General features: G+C 42.6%; 1 pseudogene; it reads left to right on the top strand.

The window, feature by feature from the left end:
- LOC122791487 overlaps positions 1-21,683 on the top strand; it is a 128,074-nt pseudogene that overhangs the window by 86,607 nt on the left and 19,784 nt on the right.

A 21,683-nucleotide genomic window follows, 5' to 3' on the forward strand; every position in this document is an offset into this window, starting at 1 on the left:
AGAGCATGTAGCTCCAAGAGGTTGGGATTTCTTTAGGTGTAGCATGTCCAACAGCTCTGGGTTTAACATAGCTTTATATGTTAGGCAGAGATCTCCTCAGAATAAGTGATATGCTACAGAGTAAAGCTGGAGTTTTTTGAGATGGTCAGTGTAGGGCATCTGTTTGAGGCCAGTAATCCTCTTTGTGAGGTACTTCTGTGGCCTTTCCAGCTGCTTCAAATGTCTTGTGAGGTACATTCCAAAAGGGGCATTGTACTCTATAATGGGTCTAATGAGTGCTGAGTAGAGGGTAACAATGACCTCTTTTTTCCTGGATCAGAACCCTTTTGTGATGAGGTGTGCCACATAGAAGGATTTCCTGACTACTATGGTGATGGGATTATAAATGGAGAGACTACTGTCCTCCTGGGTCCCGAGGTCTCTTATCACACATTTGGCATTACGTAGACTGCCGTTTATTTGGTAGTTCATGGGTACAGAGATTTTACCAAAGAGGATGACAATGCCCTTTTTGGCATTTAGCTTGAGGCCATGCCTCTGTCTCAGTGAGGCCCTTCTGTAGGATGGCCACATCATTTGGTTACTCGACTATGGCTCCTAGTTTGCAGTCATCTGCGAACTTTGTTAGCCAGAGGCCTTCTGTGTTAGCCTGTACTTCAGAGAAGTAGATACCAAACAGGAGGGGTCCCAGGACAGAACCCTGTGGTACTCCATTTGTCACTGAAGTCAGATTTGGAGTCTGCAACTTTTACAGTGTGGGTTCTGTCAGTGAGCCAGTTGGCAACCCATCTTGTGACATAGGGATTTATACCTAGTTTAGTGAGTTTAGCTATAATTCCAGAATGGGGGATGGTGTTGAAATCCTTGGCGAGGTCAAGATAGGCTATGTGAACCACCTTACCCTCGTCTACAGCTTTGGTGACTGCCTCAAAGAAGTCAGTCAGGTTCAGAAGGCATGATCTGCCTTTCACAAACCCAAAATGGGTGGGGTCCAGAGTTTGGAGGTTACCAATGTCTTTGTTTATGAGTTTCATGATGATATGTCCTATGGCTTTGCAGATCAGGCCCATCAGGCTAATAGGGCGATAGTTCCCAGGATCAGTGGTGGCTCCCCCTTAGTGGAGTGAGATAACTGTTGCTGTGCACCATTCAGTGGGCACAAAGCCTGATGTCAGACTATGATTGAACATGGTGCTTAGGTGGGGAGCCAGTTCATTCTGAAGTTCTTGTAAAACGCAACCTGGGATGTTGTCCGGTCCCATGGATGCTGTGTTTTTGGTGTTAGAGAGTGCAGCTTTTACCTGCATAGATGTGATTACAGGGCCTCTGCATTCTTCCTGTATAGATATGGGCCCTTTAGGGGATGAGAGAGGGGTAAAGTTAGCACTGAGCCTATCTGCCAGGATGTTGACAATATCAGTTGGTTCTGTAATTTTCATGCCGTTGTGCTGTAACTCAGAGCAGATCTGGGTGTTGCCATTGAGATTCTTGACATAGCTATAGAATGCTTTGTGGTTACCCTTAGAATCAGTGGTGATTTTGTTTTCATAGCTAGCTTTGGAGGGTCTTATAAGGGATCTCAGCTTCTTACTGAGGCTCAACAGGGAGCTCCTCCACTCATGGGATTTTACTCTTTTGCAACAGTTTCTTCCTTCTATCGTAGAGTTTGTTTATGGCAGAGGACCACCAGATTGCATGCAGTCTGTTACACAGGATTGGCATTTGGATGTGTGTTCTGATAGGCATGACATGTGACACTGACATCTCTGTCATGATTTTCTAACCGCACACAGAAATGGTTTTCAGATATCCTTGCCCAAACTAGGTGGCACAACTGTGGATTTTCTTCAACAGTCTGTGCAGATGACAACTATACCTGCTATCCCAGGCATTACATCTAATTTGGCTATGTATTGGTTTGCTGTCTCCATCACAGTCCAAGCACACTGCCAGTTTACCCATTATATATACAAGCATTATGTCACTGGCAGTTAGGATATGTGTATGGAAACACCTGTTATATGACAGAACTGGGTAGCCTAGTGGGCTAATGTGTTCAAGACTTAGCAGGGATGATTTTTTGCAGATGTGCCTAACACTGTCAGAAAGACAGAAAAGGCACTTTTAAGAAGTTTTAAGGGGGTTTGCGAGGGTTTGCTCAGCACATCGAGCTGCTTAGCTCTGCTTAAACCCTCACTAATTCCAAAAAAAAAAAAGAAAATAAAAAAGGGGTGATAGGAAATTGGTGAAATGGGGCAAGAAGGGGAAAACATACTGATAGGCAGGTAGGGATGTGCAGGACAGGTGTAGGAAAGGATCATAGCTCTCCATTTCTTCTGCAACAACAGCTATGCAGGTTGTACAGAATTTGGAATTTGGAGCCTCACACCCCAGAGAGAGGGGTGAGGGTAACATAAGTGTGTTGATTAATGCATGTAATGACTGAATGTGTCCAGTGGATGCGGGTGCGAAACAGAGAGCTTTGTATGGGGCGATATTTTTTTTTTTGTGGGACAGATACCTTTTTTTTTGTTTAAGGAGAGACTGGAATGTTGGGGAAGGGATATATCTATGTGTGGAGAGGTAAGTTGGGTAGGCTAGGTTGCATTTGCAAACAAACAAAACAGACAAGACAGCATACAGGGGTAGTGTGTGACACATGAGGGGGATAAACACCTTGGACGGGGAGGGTGTTGTGAAATCAGAGAGTCATGTGCCCCCAGACAGCAGCAGTGAGGCTGAGCTCCCCATCCATGGGCAATCAACACTGCTCCTTCACTGCCCCAAAGGTGACTGTGCTGGGGACTGTGTGCCTGGGCTGCCTTGCTCCTCCAGGTTGTCAATTCTGCCATCGATCTGGAACAGGCAGTCCTCATAGACACAGTGCATGATCCTGCACACCATTCCTGGTAGCTGTTGGTGGTTGACAACCTCCTCTCCACCCCCATTCCCAGGGGGGATGGGCCCTGTCCCCTGAGGCAGTTCCACCCATAGGTGGTACAGGACCAGCAGAGGGGGCAGCACCAGATTGGGTCCCAGACATACTGGGACCTGGTGCTACAGCCGGCTAGGGTAGGGTAGGCAGATTGCCAGGAACCGGCCTACCCAGTCAAGCTTTGGTGCTGAGGTATTTTAAAGTGTATAGGTTAGTAATGAACAGAACATTAAGCTGGTTATAACAGCATGCCAGAACATTGCAAATAACCCAGTAACATAACATTGCATAGCATATGGAGCAGCCCCATAAGTGAGAAAATGGTCAGTATAGTAACAGCATACCAGTAAAAGTTATGGCATAAGGCCAACAACATAGGTAATTCAACAAGGTATATCGGTATACAACCATTGTAATACATAGCAATAATGAAACACAAGGCCCAATATAATATTTTGAGAAAAACATATGTTGATAGTAAATCATTCCTGATGTATAACAATAATAAATTATGATGCAGATAAGGAGTGGGGTGGGAGAAATACAGTCCATTACTACCACTATAGGCTATACTGCTTGCAACGGTACTCTTATATACTCTCCAGGTCTGTCCTTACTTTATGTATACATGTGGCCTATAGCTTCTGTAGCATGTAGACACCTCTCAAGCTATCTGCATGGGACAGTATGGATCAAGTTGTAACACCTACAGGTACACAACTACAGGGGACTATTACATGTCAGGGGGACATATATGACTACAAAGGTGCACTGTGGACTGATGGTAATCTGACTGGGCTATTGACATACATAATTTCAATGACAGAGCTGTGACTGAGGCATTAGACAACAGTGTCCATGGTCCATGACAGTGTGACACTTGAGAGACATGTATCATGCACAGTACAGAAAGTTTATGACTATCATGCCATCATTGCAGGCATGTGGTTAGACTATCAGCAGACATTCATAGACACACTAGGCATATAGCCATACCAAGATTGCACATTTTATTTATTGTGTAATCCTTTATTATTATTGTACTTGTTGCCTTTATTTGCAGACATCTTATCACCTTGCTGAGCAATGCTGTTAACCCTCTGGTACATAGGGACGCACAAATTATTAACCAATTTTAATGGCTACTACAGCCATTTACCTGTAATTCCTGTGGGGAGAACATCTGTTAACAATCCATAACTAGTTCTGTAATATTTCATAGTACATGTCAGTGGATTCAATCCCTGGTTTGTGTGTGACAAAATGTACATGACACCTAGCATTCATCAAACTGAGGCACTGCTGCATACTGATTGACTGATATGTGCCTACCGCTCACCTAGTAACAAAATATGACCTGGTAATAGAGGTACAGTGTTATACAATACTTCAGTGACACTTGAACATGCATGCATGACAGAGACAGTAGGTGAACTGTGCATTAATACATGGAATGCAGGTATAGACAATAAACCCCTAGCGGGTGGGAATATCTGTGATGTGTACTAACCATATCAGAGTGCTGGGTTGGCTAACTGACCCATATACAGTTGCAGATGGTATATTTGCAGTCTACAGCTACTACAGTTTCATACTAGCCTGCAGCAGCATCCCTAAGAGCAGGAATGCATATAGCTGAAATGCAAAAGTTAACAAAAGACAATCCTGAGATACACAATATACCTTGGGAGGTTCTATTATTGCTTCAGATCTTAGTGCAGAGAAAATATCAAAATGCATTATATCTTGCAGTACAACTCCACATGTACAATTTAGCAGAACATTCTTTATTAGCTAACCTTCAGTCACTTAGTGGTATTATTCCTGTTTTTACTTCACAGCAGATATAATACTCGATTTCATGACCAACAGCCCAAAATACAGACATAATGCACAGCACAGCTTTATTAGGTTTGACGTCATGCAGTGATTGGTATATATTTGGAACCTTTATTGAAGAACAGTTCATACAATGCAGGTGTTACAATACAGCTGTAATTCCACAATTAATGCATTAGAAACTTTTATTTCCTTCACACTATTAATTCAGTAGAAACCTTATTTCCTTAACATTATTAATGTAGTAGACATGTTATTACTTTAACATTATTAATGAAGTAGAAACGTTCTTTCCTTAACATTATTAATGCAGTAGACAGCTTATTTCCTTAAAATTACGAATGCTGTAGACACTTTATCACCTTAACATTATTAATGCAGTAGAAACTTTATTACCTTAACATTATCAGGTGTTATGCTTTCATCTTTATTGAACTGTACCTGGCATTACTCCCTTATTTCAGTCCAGGTCTCTGACCACAATCATTACAGTACAATCACAACTGAATATACCTGCTGACAGTTATTAATTCTAACTCTTTCTTTTTGATATGCATATAGATTTTAAGATACATCTGTACTCACCACACTCATGATGCAACCTGGACAGGCACCCTGCATGGGCCTCTAGGTTGTGAGCTCCCTCCTCATCAGCTATAGGGAGAAAAGCACAGCATTATGCATACCTGTATATCACACATTCAGATTAAAATTGGGTAAATTAATACTGACAGTACTTGCAAACCCGTGGGGCATTCCTGTCTCTAGCATCTTGGTCCCAGGTGGCCAGAAGATCCCTCTTACGACATGTCAGGTCATCATAACGATGATACACCTGCTCACCTGTGCAAGGGATGCCAGTTGCACTGGTGAGATTGCATGACAACCATTTCCAGGCCTCTGACTTGTACTCTGATCCCTGGTAGTGGCCTGCATCAGCCAGATGTCATGGTATTTAATGATGAGTCCAACCATGACTCTGGACTCCAGAATGCCCCACTGTTGCACCAGAAGCACACACCCCTTTCAACTCCTGCCATAGTTCCTGCCAAGTTCAAACTCCAACATGTTCTGGCTGTATTCCCACCTGTTCCACTTAAATAAGGGTGTTTTTCTGTCCTTTGCCACCATTGGGCAATTTTTAAAAATGCGGCTCTTCGCACCACTCAAACCCGCTTGAGTTCAGCTGAGCAGTGCTTAAACTGGCAATGCTTAGCAGTGCACAAACCAGCTTAGCTGGGCTGAGCAATGTTTATGCAAGCATTGCTTAGCAGTGCTTTGCACCACTTAGCAATGCACAAACCAGCTAAGCACTGCTAAAACATTCCTTGTTTAAGCAGTGCTTGGCAAGGCTTAGCTGTGGTTAGTGGAGAATAGCTGAGCGCAGCAAAGCAGGATTTCAGAATACAATTTATAATTGTCTATTTGCAATGTAAATGCTTAATAACGTGTCTGTACATGCATACAATATTTCATCAAGGGTTTAAACATTCGTCTCTTAACTGTGTATTTGCAACATAAATGCTTAAGACATGTCTGTGTATTCATGCAAAATTCAATCAAAGCTTAATAGTACTTCTCATAAATCTGTATGTGCTAAATAAATTTAATAACCTGTCTATATAATCACACTTAAACTTAATCAGAATTTAAAATAAGTCTCATAATGTGTATTTACAAAATAACCTGTCTGTGTATTTGAACCCTGCACCTACTGCACATAAGACTGTTCCTCTAACCATTTGGCTACATGGTCACATGAGATGCTTTTATACTTTTACAAGTATCTCTCCACTGTGTTTAAGCACTGCTGAGCACTGCCACATGGTGTACAAACCCACTCAGCTATGCTTAAAGTTGACCTTTGAATTCATAACTGAATGTATTCGGTTTCATATTTAGATGTCTGGCACATGTCCATTGCTAAGCACCACCCATGCAAACACAAAAAAAAGGGTTAATTTATACTATGTTAAGTTGTCAATCTCGCCTTCATTCTTGCTGGATGGGTTCGGAGCCGACCTCGGCTCCGACTCGGCCACTCTAAAAGCTCGAGAGTTGGTTCCACCAGCTCGAGGCTCCCCCTATATCCCACAATGCTAGGTGGTATTACCTCAGATCTTGTTTGCTGCTACAGCGATCGAGGTGTTGTTTTTCTACCGGCTCAGGTCAGTTGTTTAATCAGTCTATTTAAACTAGTTTAAATCCCCTTTTCTTAACTTAGTTTTTCATATTTCCCTTAGTTTAGGGTATTTCATCCCTTTCTTCCATTATTCCCCTCTTTTTTCCCTCAAGAACTTATAAGTTCTTCCCTTAGGCCTTCGGGCCCTGCTATCCCTAAGTGGAGTGTTTGTGTTTTGTTAGGGATATTTTTATACCTAAGCTAACTAACTAATTTTTAATTAGTTTAATCTAGGTAACTTTCTTCATAGTGTAATCGGTGTGTGTGTGTTCTGTGTGAGGTTACACTTTCGGTCCTTGATAATGTCCAAGGATTCAAAGGTCTCAGGCTTCAAGAAGTGTGACTCGTGCTGTCAGAAAATGTCTCTGACAGACGGTCACACTTCTTGTGTTTACTGCCTGGGACCTTTACACCTGCAGGACTCTTGTGCTGTATGCCATGGCTTCAGCCCCAGAGTCCTGCAGGAAAGAAAAAATAAACTTATATTGAGAGGTTTACTTAAGCCTGAGGGTTCCCTTACTGTTACTTCGGGCAAACCCTCTAAGGCTTCTAGGTCCTCAGCTCCAGCTCCTGAGTTGAGGCCTAAGGCTTCGAAACCTCCTTCTACATCGGCTCCGGCTGGAGCCGATGAGTCTCAGACTGCAGTTTCTGTGGTTTCCTCGGCTCCGGCTGGAGCCGAGGTATTGGAAATTCCTGTGTCGGCTCCGACTAGACCTTCGGAGCCGACATCTAGAAAGAGGTCCAGGTCACCGTCCCTTGGCTCAGTTCATTCGGCTCCAGCATCTCCCTTGCTGTCTGAACGGAGCCATAGATCTCACTCCTCTAGGTCATCGAGGCTTTCGGACCATGACCTTCAGAGGGTAGTGAGTCGACTTCTTAAGTCCGAGTCACTGGCCCAAATGCTTCAGAGCCCGACTCATCAGTCGATGCCTGACCCTGTTCCTCATTATGTTCCTCCTTCGACTCCTTTGAGCTCGGAGCCGGGGCGTTTCGGAACCGAGACTGTGGTAGCGTCGGAGCCGATACAAATGTCTTCGGCTCCGTCGTCGGCTCCGATTTCTTCCTTAGAAGAATCTCGGCGCCGGACTTCCCTCATCGGCTCCGAGGGGGTGAGTGGCATCAGACCCTTGTCCGACCCCGCTCTCCCTCTCGGTGCTTCGGCGCTGGTGAGTTCGGCTCCGACATCGGCCTTGGAGCCATCACTGTCGGTGCCGAGGGAGGTTTTCAGCTTCTCGGAGCGGGGACCTCTGGCTCTGCCTGACAGGGGTGCGTTCGAGGTCATGTGGAGTGTGTTGGAACCTGGTTCAACTCCACAGTCGGCTCCGTCCGCCCCTCCCTCTTCGGTGCCTCAGGTCAAGTCTACTCACTCCCTCATCCCAGACCGCAGAGAGCCAGCTCCTCAGGAATCCCCTGTGGGGATCTCATCCTCTTCCGAGGCCTCTCCTGAATTGGCAGAAGAGCCCCCTCGGAAGAGAAAGTGTAAGAGGAAACACATAGACTCACCTGAGTCTGTCACCTCTGACACAGATTTAGAGGATTCCGAGGGTTCCCCCCGTTCCCCTTCTGAAGATGTCTCCTTTGCAGACATTCTAGAAATCCTCAAACAGAGGGGAAATTGGCCAGCCCTCAACCCTTCGGAGGATGAATCTGTGTATCTTGAGGCGTTTGGCTCTCGCCCTTCCACCTCCTGGGTGTCTCCCCCCTTTGACCCCCTCATGCAGGTGGTAGCAAAAAAGGCATGGACAGCTCCTGATTCAGTGGACCCCACTCCCAGGAGACCCTCAAAATTTATCACGGCACCAGCAGATTAACAATTTCTGACCAAGGGAGTTTCTGTGGATGCTATGGTGGTTGCTGCTGCCACTAAGAAGGAACTAGCTGATCCTTCAGTGCCTGTCCATTCACCTAACAAGGAATCTAGGTCTATGGACAGGTACGGGAAGCGGATGTTCTCATCAGCAACCTTTGCAATGCGTTCGCTGAACTGCCTATGCCATTTTACTCGTCTTCAAAGAGAATTGATCAAAGAAGCGAGTGACATGTTGAAGGATCCTACAGCTGCGGGTTTTCAGGACAAGATGAACACTCAGCTGGCTACCCTGAATTCTATAGCTAACTCCTCCATGCGCCTCCTTTCGTATGCGGCTGATGGAGCGAGCAGGGCCGCAGGGACAGGTGTGGCCTTACGCCGGCATGCCTGGATGCGGCTATGCAACTTTGCAGACCCCTTTAAAACGTCGTTCACTAATTCCCTGTTTGATGGATCATCTCTTTTTGGTCCTCAAGTGAAAGAAACCTTGACTAGGTGCGAGACTGATGGCAAGACTCTTTCTGCCGTCGGAGTCCATTTTTCTACTCCTTCTAGGCCTTACCCCAAAGGCCAGAAAGGTGGGAAAATGTGGTTCCACAAACAATCTCAAGGGAATTTGCCTGACGCACAGAGTCGGTTCCCCTCCAGAGGCAGAGGAGGGAACAATAATGGTAGATGTCGCCCCAGAGGCAGAGGGGGTCCGCAGAACCAGGCCAATCGAGAAACCTTTTCCGATAAGCCCTTTCAGCATCCCTGAGGTGTTGCCCGACTGTCCACCTTCGGAGGCAGTCGGGGGAAGATTGTCACTGTACCCAGAAGCCTGGCTATCCCTAACTCAAGACAAGTGGGTACAGTCCATCACTTCCGAAGGCTATTCCATTCCCTTCGTTCACGTTCCAAACCAGTCAAAAAAATCCCTTCCAGATGTTCCACCCGCTCAAAGGGATATCGCAACTTTGGAGATTTCAAAGCTGCTTATAAAAAGAGCAATTCAGCCAGTTCCAGCAGACCAGCTAGGATCCGGAATCTACTCCAGGTTCTTTTTAGTTCCAAAGAAAACAGGGGACTGGTGACCAATTTTGGATCTCAGTATCTTGAACAAGTCGGTCAAGAAAACAAGATTTCGGATGGTCACGCTACAGTCCATCCTTCCCCTATTGGGAAAGGAAAACTGGATGTGCTCTATAGAGCTTCAGGATGCGTACTATCACATAAAAATGAACAGACGCTCCAGAAGATTCCTCCGCTTCAGGCTGGGAACCAGTCATTTTCAATTCAGGGCCCTGCCCTTTGGTCTCACCACTGCCCCCCGGGTGTTTACCAAATGCATGGCAGTGGTAGCTTCTCACCTGAGACGTCAAGGATTCCAGGTGTTTCCATATTTGGATGACTGGCTCCTCACAGCTCCCACCAAGCATCTTCTTCTTCTGGCCAGGGACCACACCTTTCGCATTTGTCAAAACTTAGGCATTTCAATAAATTGCGAAAAGTCTGTTTTGTCGCCTTGTCATACTATTACCTTCATAGGCGCAAATCTAGACACAGTCAACATGTCTGCGAGACTAACAGATCAGAGAATAGCAGACATACACAAACTGGTCTCGCTCCTCTTCAGCAGCAACAGAGTCAAAGCCAGGTTAGTTCTGAAGGTATTGGGGATTATGGCGGCTGCCATTCCTCTGCTTCCATTAGCCAGATTCCACATGAGAATCCTTCAGTGGATGCTCTTCACACAATGGTCATACCAGCAACTTCCGATGTCCCACACCATTATGATTACACAAACGTGCAAGAATCATCTTCGGTGGTGGATGTCTTCCCCTCAGCTCTTGTTGGGAAGACCCTTTGTTCCTTCCCCTCCGGTTGCTACTCTGACAACGGACGCCTCCCTGATCGGGTGGGGGGGGCATTATCAGGGCAGAACTGTCCAGGGCACATGGCAACCAGACGAATGCCACTTGCACATAAATGTTCTAGAGATGAGAGCAGTGCTTTTACCATTGCAAGCCCTTCAAGACTCTCTTCCCTTGGGAACGATAGCAATCCAGACGGACAATATGTCTGTAGTGTGGTATATCAGCAAACAAGGCGGAACCAGGTCCTATCCCCTATGTCGAGAAGCACTCAGACTGTGGCAATGGGCGATTTCTTCTCAGCGGTTTCTGATAGCAATGCACATCCCCAGAAAGTCCAATCAAATGGCGGACAAGTTGAGCAGAGCTATTCTCATGCCTCACGAGTGGTCTCTGAAAGACTCTGTTGTGAGAGAAATTTTTCTCAAGTGGGGTCAGCCTTGCTGCGATCTTTTTGCTACTCCCCAAAACAGCAAGTGCAGAGATTATTTCACCCTTTTTCCGTTACCAGGCCAGCCCAGCAGAGATGCTCTAGTCCAAGTTTGGCCCCGGGGACTTCTGTATGCATTTCCTCCCTTCCCACTAATCTCTCAAGTGATACAGAAAGCTATCGCTCAGAAGGCCTCATTGATCCTCATTGCTCCTTACTGGCCTCGACAGGTTTGGTTCCCCTTTCTGCATCAATTTCTGTTGGAGCAACCTTGGCATCTGGACCTAGTTCCAGATCTTTTGATCCATCAGTCGAGTCAGTTACATCGCTCCCTCCCCTCTCTGAACCTCACTGCTTGGTTCCTCCAGTTCCAACCTTAGCCAGGCTTCCTCAGATATCTCACTCTGTTCGAGATATTTTAATAGCTTCCCATAAATCTTCCACTCGAAAGATTTATCTGAGTAAGTGGAAACATTTCGCCTATTGGGCTCAAGGAAGGAAATTAGATCCTTTCACTGCTCCCATCCATATGGTTCCTGATTTTCTAGCTGAACTCTTTCATGCAGGTTCATCTCCTTCTACTCTTAAAGTTCAATTGGCAGCTATAAATAACTTTCATGTGGGCATTTCAGAGTCTGCCATAATGTCCCACAAGCTTTGCAAAGCCTTTTTGAAGGGAGTTTTTCTACTCAGACCTCCTATAAGAAATCCTCCTCCTCAGTGGGACCTTAATTTAGTTCTCAGTTCCTTGATTCTTTCCCCTTTCGAACCTGCAGCTTCCTGTTCTTTGAAATTGCTATCATGGAAGACTATCTTTCTGGTAGCTATTACTTCAGCTAGAAGAGTTTCAGAACTTCAGGCACTCAGCTGTCGACCACCATATCTGTTGTTCCACAAAGACAGGGTATCCTTACGAACCAACCCGTCCTTTTTACCTAAGGTAGCCCTGCTTCTAACCTAAATCAAAGCATTGACCTTCCTGTGTTCTTTCCAGAATATTCTAATAGGTCTGAACAAAAATTGCATTGGCTAGATGTTCATCGTCAGTTAAGGTACTATTTGGATAGAACCAAACAATTCAGAAAATCTGACCAGCTGTTTGTCTCTTATGCAGAAGGCAGAAAGGGACTTTCTGTTTCCAAGGTATCACTATCTAGATGGCTAACATCTCTAATTTCCATTGTCTATGAAATAAGACACCAAACGCTGCCTAACAAACCTAAAGCCCATTCCACCAGAGCTTTGGCTACTTCTATAGCCTTCCAAGACAGACTGCCTATTGATACCATTTGTGCAGCGGCTACTTGGGCTACTCCTCACACTTTCATTTCTCATTACAAGTTGGATTTAGCTTCTAGACATAGAGCTAACTTTGGTTCCACTGTTCTCAAGAGTCTGTTCCGATAGGCCACCCGGGACAAGGTGCTAGGGACGCGGTCCCATCCAGCAAGAATGAAGGCGAGATTGACAACAACATATAGAAGTTATGTTCTTACCATAACGTTCCATGTTAGTTGTCTTCTTCTCGCCTTCTTTCTTCCCCCTAGCCTGGACAGACCTAGAGGAGTTTGATTGTGACCTCTCTTTCTACCACCTCTATTGTACATAGGTATATGTTTTGTACATATATTCCTTCTTCAGGTTTTCAGGTCACCTTCTTCCATTCCCTTTGTAGAGGTGGATTCTTTCCTTTTCCAGTGGTTCTGGAGTTATTTTTGGCTGGGCACAGCTTACAAACGAGATCTGAGGTAATACCGCCTAGCATTGTGGGATATAGGGGGAGCCTCGAGCCGGTGGAACCAACTCTCGAGCTTTTAGAGTGGCCGAGTCGGAGCCGAGGTCGGCTCCGAACCCATCCAGCAAGAAAGAAGGCGAGAAGAAGACAACTAACATGGAACGTTATGGTAAGAACATAACTTCTATTTTTATTACATAACCATACATTGTTATTCAGCACTTTGACAGCGCAGGGGGTGTGTTACTCATCTCCGGACACAATGACATACTCCCTACACTGATTCAATAACCATTTTACAGGGCTCTCTCTCAGTATTTGCCTTTATTAATATGCAAGATGTGCTGCCCACGGGGTTCCGTATATACGGCCATGGTACCTTCCATGTAGGCATTACACTGTGCCTACACAGATTTTATTAAATTCCCAGGCTTATCATTTCAGCTTTATTTTGAGCAAACATCTAAATATAACCATGCCCCATTACATCTTTCAAGCAGAAAAATTTGAAGAACAAACAATTAACCCAGTGTATTACTAACAAACCCTCAATAAATAACGTATTTCCAAGATATTTGTGCAATAAATATGTTCAGGTTAAGTAAGAAAGAAAAAAATAAGCAATGAAATGTGCAATTACATCACACTTCTGACATTTCTTTTAAACAAATATAAGAGAAGGGATTTAGTAAAATGCGATTTAGGAAGGTAAGAAACAGCCTATGCAATCTTTAGCATCTCTAAAAGTTAGACAGGCTCAACAGTACGAGATTTATGACCCTTTCTCTAGGTAGTGGATTACAGTGTTTAAAAATGCAATCATACCCATATCATTAAGGAAAGGAATAAGAATCATGTTATTTGAAACATAAAGTAAATTGCCTGAATTGAGTGTCCAGAACTTACTTCAAGGTTTTCTAGATTGTCAAGAAAAGGAAGCATTGGGAAAAAGATGCAAATTCAGAAAAAAAGCTTTATGTTGCACATACTTTCCAAATTCAAAAATATACAGTAATATCTGAATAAAAGAAATCATTGCTAGAGGTATTAAATCAGTTTTTAGAACCATCAGTGTCAAAAATAGTATAAACCAAGAAGTGTGAAGCTACTTAAGTAGTATAATCACCATAGATGTAGTTCCCATGTTGTTGTCTGACAACTTTTTTCATTTATATCTTGTTTTCTTATAGCAGGTAAAAAGATCACAAAAATAAAACCTACCACCTCCACTACTTTGACAGCACAAAGTTTCACCACCACCACAATAACCATGACTTCAATCACAACAGCAACATTTCTTACTGAAAAAGGTGAGTCTGCAGCAGATAATTTTGTACGTCTGTACTGATGTAGCACTGCTATCCTAATCTGACTATGTAACTTAATTACAGTTATACTTAAAATGTTGCACTTAAACCAGTATTAACATGTTTGTTCCCTTTAGTCAGATTATCAGATATGGGAAGAATAGCACACTGTGTTTAGAAAGTATTTTTCTAAAGAAAAATGTTTTAACTGTGATGCATTTACATTGTGTTTTACCTTGTGCATTCTCTGTCCGCTACTTTATACAGTTGTACTCATACCATTAATTCATAATAGCTTCATAGGGTGATACTAGGCTACTGGGCCAGAGGCCCCTATAAGCCTACCTGAGAATTTTGCCCATGTTCCCACAATGTCAGAACCTGTTTCCCCTGTCCAGCAGGGGCACAGGTGGGATCACTGGGGTATATTTTCTGTTTCCTATCCAGTCATCCAGGTTCCTTTTAAAGAGGGCTAGAGAGGTATTCTGCTTGACATGGAGAGGGAGTCTATTCCATAGATAGTGGAGTCTTTAGGACAGAAATCTATCCTGCCGACAAGTTCTATTAATGTCACAGACCAGGTTGATGCCTTGCGTGTGGGTTGCGTGAGTGGAGTTTGACTTATGGATATGCAGCAACTCCATCGAGGCTGGGTCTGAGATGGCCTTTTATGCCAGACACAGGTCACCTCTGAGCAGTCTGTATGAGACTGAGTAGAGGGACAGGGCTTTTAGCCTATCTGTGTAGGATAGGTGTTTGAGTTCCTGGATTTTCTTGGTCAGGAACCTCTGTGGTCTATCCAGCTGCTGCATGTGCTTGACAAGGTACATGCTGAAGGAGGCATTGTACTCAATAATGGGTCTGATAAGGGAGGAGTATAGGGATGTTATGACCTCCTTGTTCCTGGATGAAATACCCTTACTTATGAGATGCAACAGAGGCAACATGGTGGTCAAAAGTCAAGTTGCTATCAACCTGGGTTTGGTGCTTTTTCCTTGGGCATTTACTGAAAATGGGTCTTTTTACCCAGGCAGACTTCCATGATCAACAAATGTAAAATGAAAAAAATAAAATGTTAGCCCTGCTTTTTGTATCAGCATATTATAGTATAATTTGTATCATTTAAGTGCAGCTAATGTCCAGTAAAAGACCCCAAAGGGCTATTCAGCTATAATTAATGCACAGTGATATGCAAAGTAACATGATTAGAAGTGACCTTTTGGGAGTGAGCAATTCAGAGACAAAAGTAGAGCGAATAAACAGAAATAGCATGGAATGCAGGGAATGCAAATAATAGCATAATGGCATGCAAATGATAGCAATTATACTAACGAGAATCAACATATATAAACATGATATAATCAAACATGCCAGAGCAACTCAGAGACATATGAATTTAGCATGAAGATCCTCAGCTCTCTTATGTTATAAATGACAGGATTTTCAAATGATTTTACAGGATGTGGACCTGCAGTGACTATTTGTGTCTTCTCAGGCTGATGTGTCTGGTGTTAGGTCACCTGTAGTTCTCAGGCTCAATTCTCACCAGGTTTATGAAAGCAACATCTGTGGCAACTCTCAGGAGCAGAGTGGCTCCCCACTGAAGAGAGATCATTAGGGTTCTTTCTGGATCACCCATTATGGCTGGTGAAATCTAAGTAGGCTGGTATGTGGACTACTACACGGTGAGACTGTAGCCTCTCCCGGTACAGCTGATAGTGAAGCATAACCCAACTACCCCAACCATCTAGTAAGCAAGAGCAGGATTTGTTCATTATGTCAGCTATTCTTGTAACTAATGTCAAGGTGGCTTCTCCACTGAGTGGATCAAGCTGGTCCGCTGTTGCCCTGCATATCCCCTCATTTATCTTCTTTTCATGTTACTCACCATCAGAGGTGCCGGAAGCTTTTGAAGACTGGAAGGGGGTTGAGGGTGTCAGGGGCACTTAGTGATCCAAAAAGGGCAATTTTTTAAAACTATTTACTACCACAACATAGGTTCACTTGGAAGACATTTTAAGCTTAGCCAGTTTCCCTTTTGTTGCTTGAATTAACATTTCCTGATTGGTCTTACCTATCCCATGGCTGATAATTGTATATTAGTCCTAGTGAGAATAAATGTGATCATACTATAGATAATTTGAGGGGACCCATGTAAGGGATGCCATATTTAGGAACTGCCTCTATCCATTAGTGGCATGAGAGGAATCCTGGAGTACATTTTCTATTACTCATCCTTAGATCCAAGTTGCATTTGAATATGGACAGGGATGAGCTTTGTTTTACTTGAATGAATAGTCTGTTCTGGAACAGTGATAGCCTCTGTAATATATATCAGTCTCTCCACAACATTCAGTTTAGATACCTGGACTGAATATTTATGATACCATTTGACTTGCTTATGTTCAGTATATCCATCTGTATTAAGTTGGATGATGCCTTGTATGCCAGACATGTCACCTCTAAGCACTCTGTAGGATACTGAGTATAGTGATAAATCTTTGAGGTGCTCCATGCATGACCTATTGTTTAGGACTTGTATCCTTTTAGGAAGGTATGTCTGTGGGTATTCCAATTGTTGCATAGGTCTGGACAGATACATGGCAAAGTGAGCATTATACAAAATGATTGACCTAATGAGGGTGTAAAGGGGGACAATAACATCTGTAGATCTAGTCAAAATCAATTTGTTTATAAGCTGTGCAATATAGAAATACTTTCTTATGATTCTGGGCACATGTTGGTCAAAAGTTAGGTCACTGTACACACAAGTTTCCAAATGCCAAACAGCTGGGTCATTTCTCAGGGGGCATTGTCAATTTGGCAGTTCTCTGGAGTAGATGACTTCCCAAAGGATACGATAATGTATTTCTTAGAGTTTAGTTTCAATTCATGATTCTGGCACCAGTTATTGTTTGGGACAAAACTTCCTGCATGATGGCTAAGTCATTTGGGGATTCAATAACTGCTCCTAGCTTGCAGTCCTCTCAGCCTTAGTCAGCCTAAGCCATTTAGTATTTCCTTCTACTTTTGAGATGTATATGCCAAACAGAAAAAGTCTCAGCACCAAACCCTGAGGGACTCCTTTGGTGACTGGTGTCTTCCCCTCTTTTGATCTCCTGCATCCTGTGAGCAAGCATGCATGTATGCATTCTTTGATTCACCTTACTGATTGCATTAACCTGATTGTATTAAATTATATTCCTTGTATAATACAGCACCACTTTTTAGAATGTGTTTTAAATTTGTAGTTTGGAACAGTCTTCTAGTAAGCAATGAAACTAAATATATGAACCAATAATGACAAAACTACCTATTTCAGAAAATTTCAACCTTAAAAGGCCACTCAAACTTATGTCATTACAATCCTCCTGTATCAGTAAATATATAAAATCTCTGCAGATGTAAGTCATCTAAATAATTCCAGATTAAAGGGATATATAACTAATGAAGAGTTTGCTTCTAGCAAACAGCTTTATATTTCATTGTTTCATCTACAAATAAAGTGCCTGTTGCCCTTGAATAAATTGCCTATGCTACATCAAAAAAGTGATAAGCTAGTAATTTTTCAATGGGGAATGGATGTCAAAGTGATAACAGAAACATAGTTGCTAGGTAACTCCTCCAAAGGAGGCCCTTCATAGGACTTCAGCATTCACTCCCTTTAAAGTATAATACAGTACAGTATCAGCAATCCATCTACATACTGTGGGAGGAGAACCCACAGCCTTCTGCATCAAAAGCATGTATATTACCTGTTATTCTACTAACAATACAAGCAACTTAGCATAAGTAGCACTAAACTTCTCTTCCCCTGAATCTCTCAGCTCCTTGTAAAATCCACTTGACACTCAACTAAGTCTCTCACATTGGCAGTACAAGAAATCTGGAAAAAGCTAAAATTTATTTGGGGGGGGGGGGAGGCCCAAAACCAGGGACACATTTTAAATGTTGCTTATATAATCTTAGAAAGTTGCTAAAATAAAGTGTTTTGTGTTGTGATGCCCGTGGCCTGGCCCAGCAATCAAGGAGCCTCAATCCTCACCGCTAACACCAGTGAGGGGTGTCTCATATAGGAAGAAAGGAAAATAAATACACACAGCAAAATCAAATTTCCCTTAAGAGCACACAGAGATCACAGTCTGGAGCCAGTCGCTCCCTCGCTCTCCAGGTCCCCAGTAAGACTCCCCACCGGCACAGCTATAGGGTCCAGATCTCAGCCTAGTGGGCAAGCTAAAACCTCCAGCATCCTCTCTGTCCAACCAGTGCTTCATGTCCCTGCCCAGGTAGCTGACAAACACACACACACACACACACACACACACACACACACACACACACACACACACACACACACACACACACTTTGAGAAGAGTTTATACAACCACACAGACACTCCTGGGAAAGGCTGGTACAGGTTCTCCAGCTGTGCACCTTTTTCCCAGACTATACGATAGTACCAGCTGCCACCATCCACTAATATTTATCAGCTACTCAAAGGCCCTTAAAAGGGTGTCCAATTATTACTGTGCAATATTATTATACAATTGATAGTATAGCCCAGTGCTAAAGCTGTTGGAGTGGCTTTGTACAATTTTACCAAAGGCATGCAAGTACTCTAAAGAGCTTAAATTATCTCTGCAAAAAAAAGCCACAGTTGAAAGGGTTTAAAAATATTTAATAACAAATAGTCAAAACACAAGACAGTACATTTTAACTACACAGTGCCAGTCAAGAGTTCAGGGATCACAGAGAAATACTTAAAATAATTCAGTAGTACAGTTCTGACATCACAGAAAAACACTTAGTCTAATCTTTCTAGTTTTTAGGTTTTGCTAAGAGAAAACACAAGTCCAAGATAAACTTACATATAGAGCAAGACAGTGCTAATGAGTTGGATGGTCAGGACAAAAATGCTTAATGCTCTCTGATTCTCAAATCATCTTCCTGGTTCACATTACATCATTCTTCACACTCCCCTGGGTTCCAAGGCTAACAGAAACTACATTTACATTCTTCACCTCTGGGCAGAAACCAGAGCAATAAAGGACATTTATGCATGCAAATTCTGGCCATTAACTCTGGCCTTACAACAACAGGCAGGATGCCTCACTTCAGACTGACTGACTCCGAGTTTTAACATCAAAGGGTCACAACATGCTTTACTTGGTCAGTAGAGTGCACTGTTGTTACATTTTTTTTCTAGTTCCACATGTAACACTATTTTTACCATTTAAGACAACAAGCTTGTGGTTTACATTAATATTTACAGATGATAGAATTATCTCCAAAATTCTACCTGGCTAGACTGGCAGCCTTCATCTATCTTCACATGTGTTACCATGTGTTTCCTGAAAGATAGGAAGACTGAAACTTAAAGGGCTATCATTATTTAATGAGTTCAGTTCTCACTGATTTGACAGAAAACCACAAATTTTAAGAGGAAAAGACCAAAAGTATGAGCCAAATATTCTGTTCAAATCTGAGCAGTTGAAGGCTATGAACTCAACTCCCTATATCACATGTGGTGGTATGGGTAGAGAATTCAGGCTGTTGTTTGAGCCTGAGTAACACTAACCACCAGGTATACCTAACTGGTGCATTATACATACAGACACACAGACACACACACGTACACACACACAAGTACACACACACACACACACACACACACACACACACACACACACACACACACACACACACACACACACACACACACACACACACACACACACACACACACACACACACACACACACACACACACACAGACACACACACACCTCCTGCAAATAAAAGAACAAAACTCTCCTTACCAGCATGACTCTCACTCTGGCAGCACCAACAGAACATTGGCAGCATAACTCCTGTAACACAGAGCAGTAATAGATAAGAACAGCTAGTTTAGTTAGTTTAACTTCTACGCATGAATCCACATTAGCATGAAAACTCCACTTCATTATTTTTTTCAGACAGACATTGCAGCCCTGGCTCTATGGTTGCGGCACCCATACTCACCATAACCAGTTTGTCATCCAGTTCATCTCAACACCAGTTGTCCTCCCTAGGTCTGAAGTGTGCTCTTCCACTGCTGTCCCTTTTTTCAGTAAACACCACTCCTATGTGTCTCTGTTTGTGTTTTCTGTCTGTCTGCCTCTGCTTCCTTCCCTCCTGCCTCATTACTTCAAACATTCCTGAGTAATCTGTCCATCTATCCTCCTCCTTCCAAAATTCAAAATGAACATATATGGGTGGTCTGGCCATTCTTCCCCATCAAATAACTTTCCTTCAGGTTATCCTTGTGAGTTTCCTTTGCTTTTTATTTCTGCATTTCTACCTTTCCTGTCTTCCTCTTTCCTCCCAGTTTCTGTGAACTAAGTTTGTTCTTTGTCTGTGGTGACCCTAAGTTAGTCCTTTGTTTGTGCCGACCCTCTGTGCCTGTGTTGCACATACAGGACACTTTCTTCTGAACGTGAATTTGTATAGCCTCAAGCACTCTGTCTTCCTGTTCTTGTCACATTGTTTGAGTGACCACCTGTAATATGCCCACCTCATGATAACTGAGTCACATACTCCTCAAACATGACTCATTGTGAAGAACATTCCACATTCTATATCTTGCAAATTCCATGTTCTTTCATTTTTCACATTGTAAAGTTCTGTTTCATATGCACTGTTAAGAAATTTTTAATGAGTATCAATTGCAAATATTACTGGATCATACTAATTCATTAAAATAACTTTTTTCAAACTATATATATATATATATATATATATATATATAAGAAACACAATCCCAAGGAGGATAGCACGTGTATAGATAAAATTCCACAGCTCCGTGTGTTCAGATGTCGTATATTTAAACAAACTTCTCAACCTATTACGGTTGGCTTCACATCAGGGATATGGGCTGAATGAAAGTGTTAGCGTGAAACCTATACTTAAAAGTAGGGCATTACGTTAATTTTATTGTTGTATATATGTGTATATGTCTGCTACATTTTAGATAGATTATATGGTTTCACGCATTTAAACTTTGCATTTTATAGTGTTATTAGTGAGATTTTAACTTGTATATTTTCTTGTGTAGGAGTTTTATATGTTGTATCTATTCTCATATTAATTAAGATTCTTATATTATTATTTCCATCATACTATAATGGATTTTTTAGATAGATTTTTCAGATTCTTAGATGTTTATATTTAATGAGCTGCTAATTATTCAATTAAGTGATTAACTGAGCTATTTAAGGCTGTAAGCTTAGCCCAGTATTTGTCTGATGAAGCGGAGGTGATCTCTGCGAAAGCGCTCACACCCTATGGTTATTTGTTTTACTTTATAATAAATTTGGATGATTCTTCGTTTGTCTACTGAGAAGTTTGTTTAAATATACGACATCTGAACACACGGAGCTGTGGAATTTTATCTATACACGTGCTATCCTCCTTGGGACTGTGTTTCTTACATTTCTGGGACTTTGTGTTTTCGTGAATATATATATATATATATATATATATATATATATATACATATATATATATACTGGCAGCTTCATAGATGAAGTTGATTGAAAGTACTCCACATTTC

The sequence above is a fragment of the Protopterus annectens genome, chromosome 17.part0, assembly GCF_019279795.1.
Source record: "Protopterus annectens isolate FY-2018-M chromosome 17.part0, PAN1.0, whole genome shotgun sequence".
Taxonomy (NCBI): Eukaryota; Metazoa; Chordata; order Ceratodontiformes; family Protopteridae; genus Protopterus; species Protopterus annectens.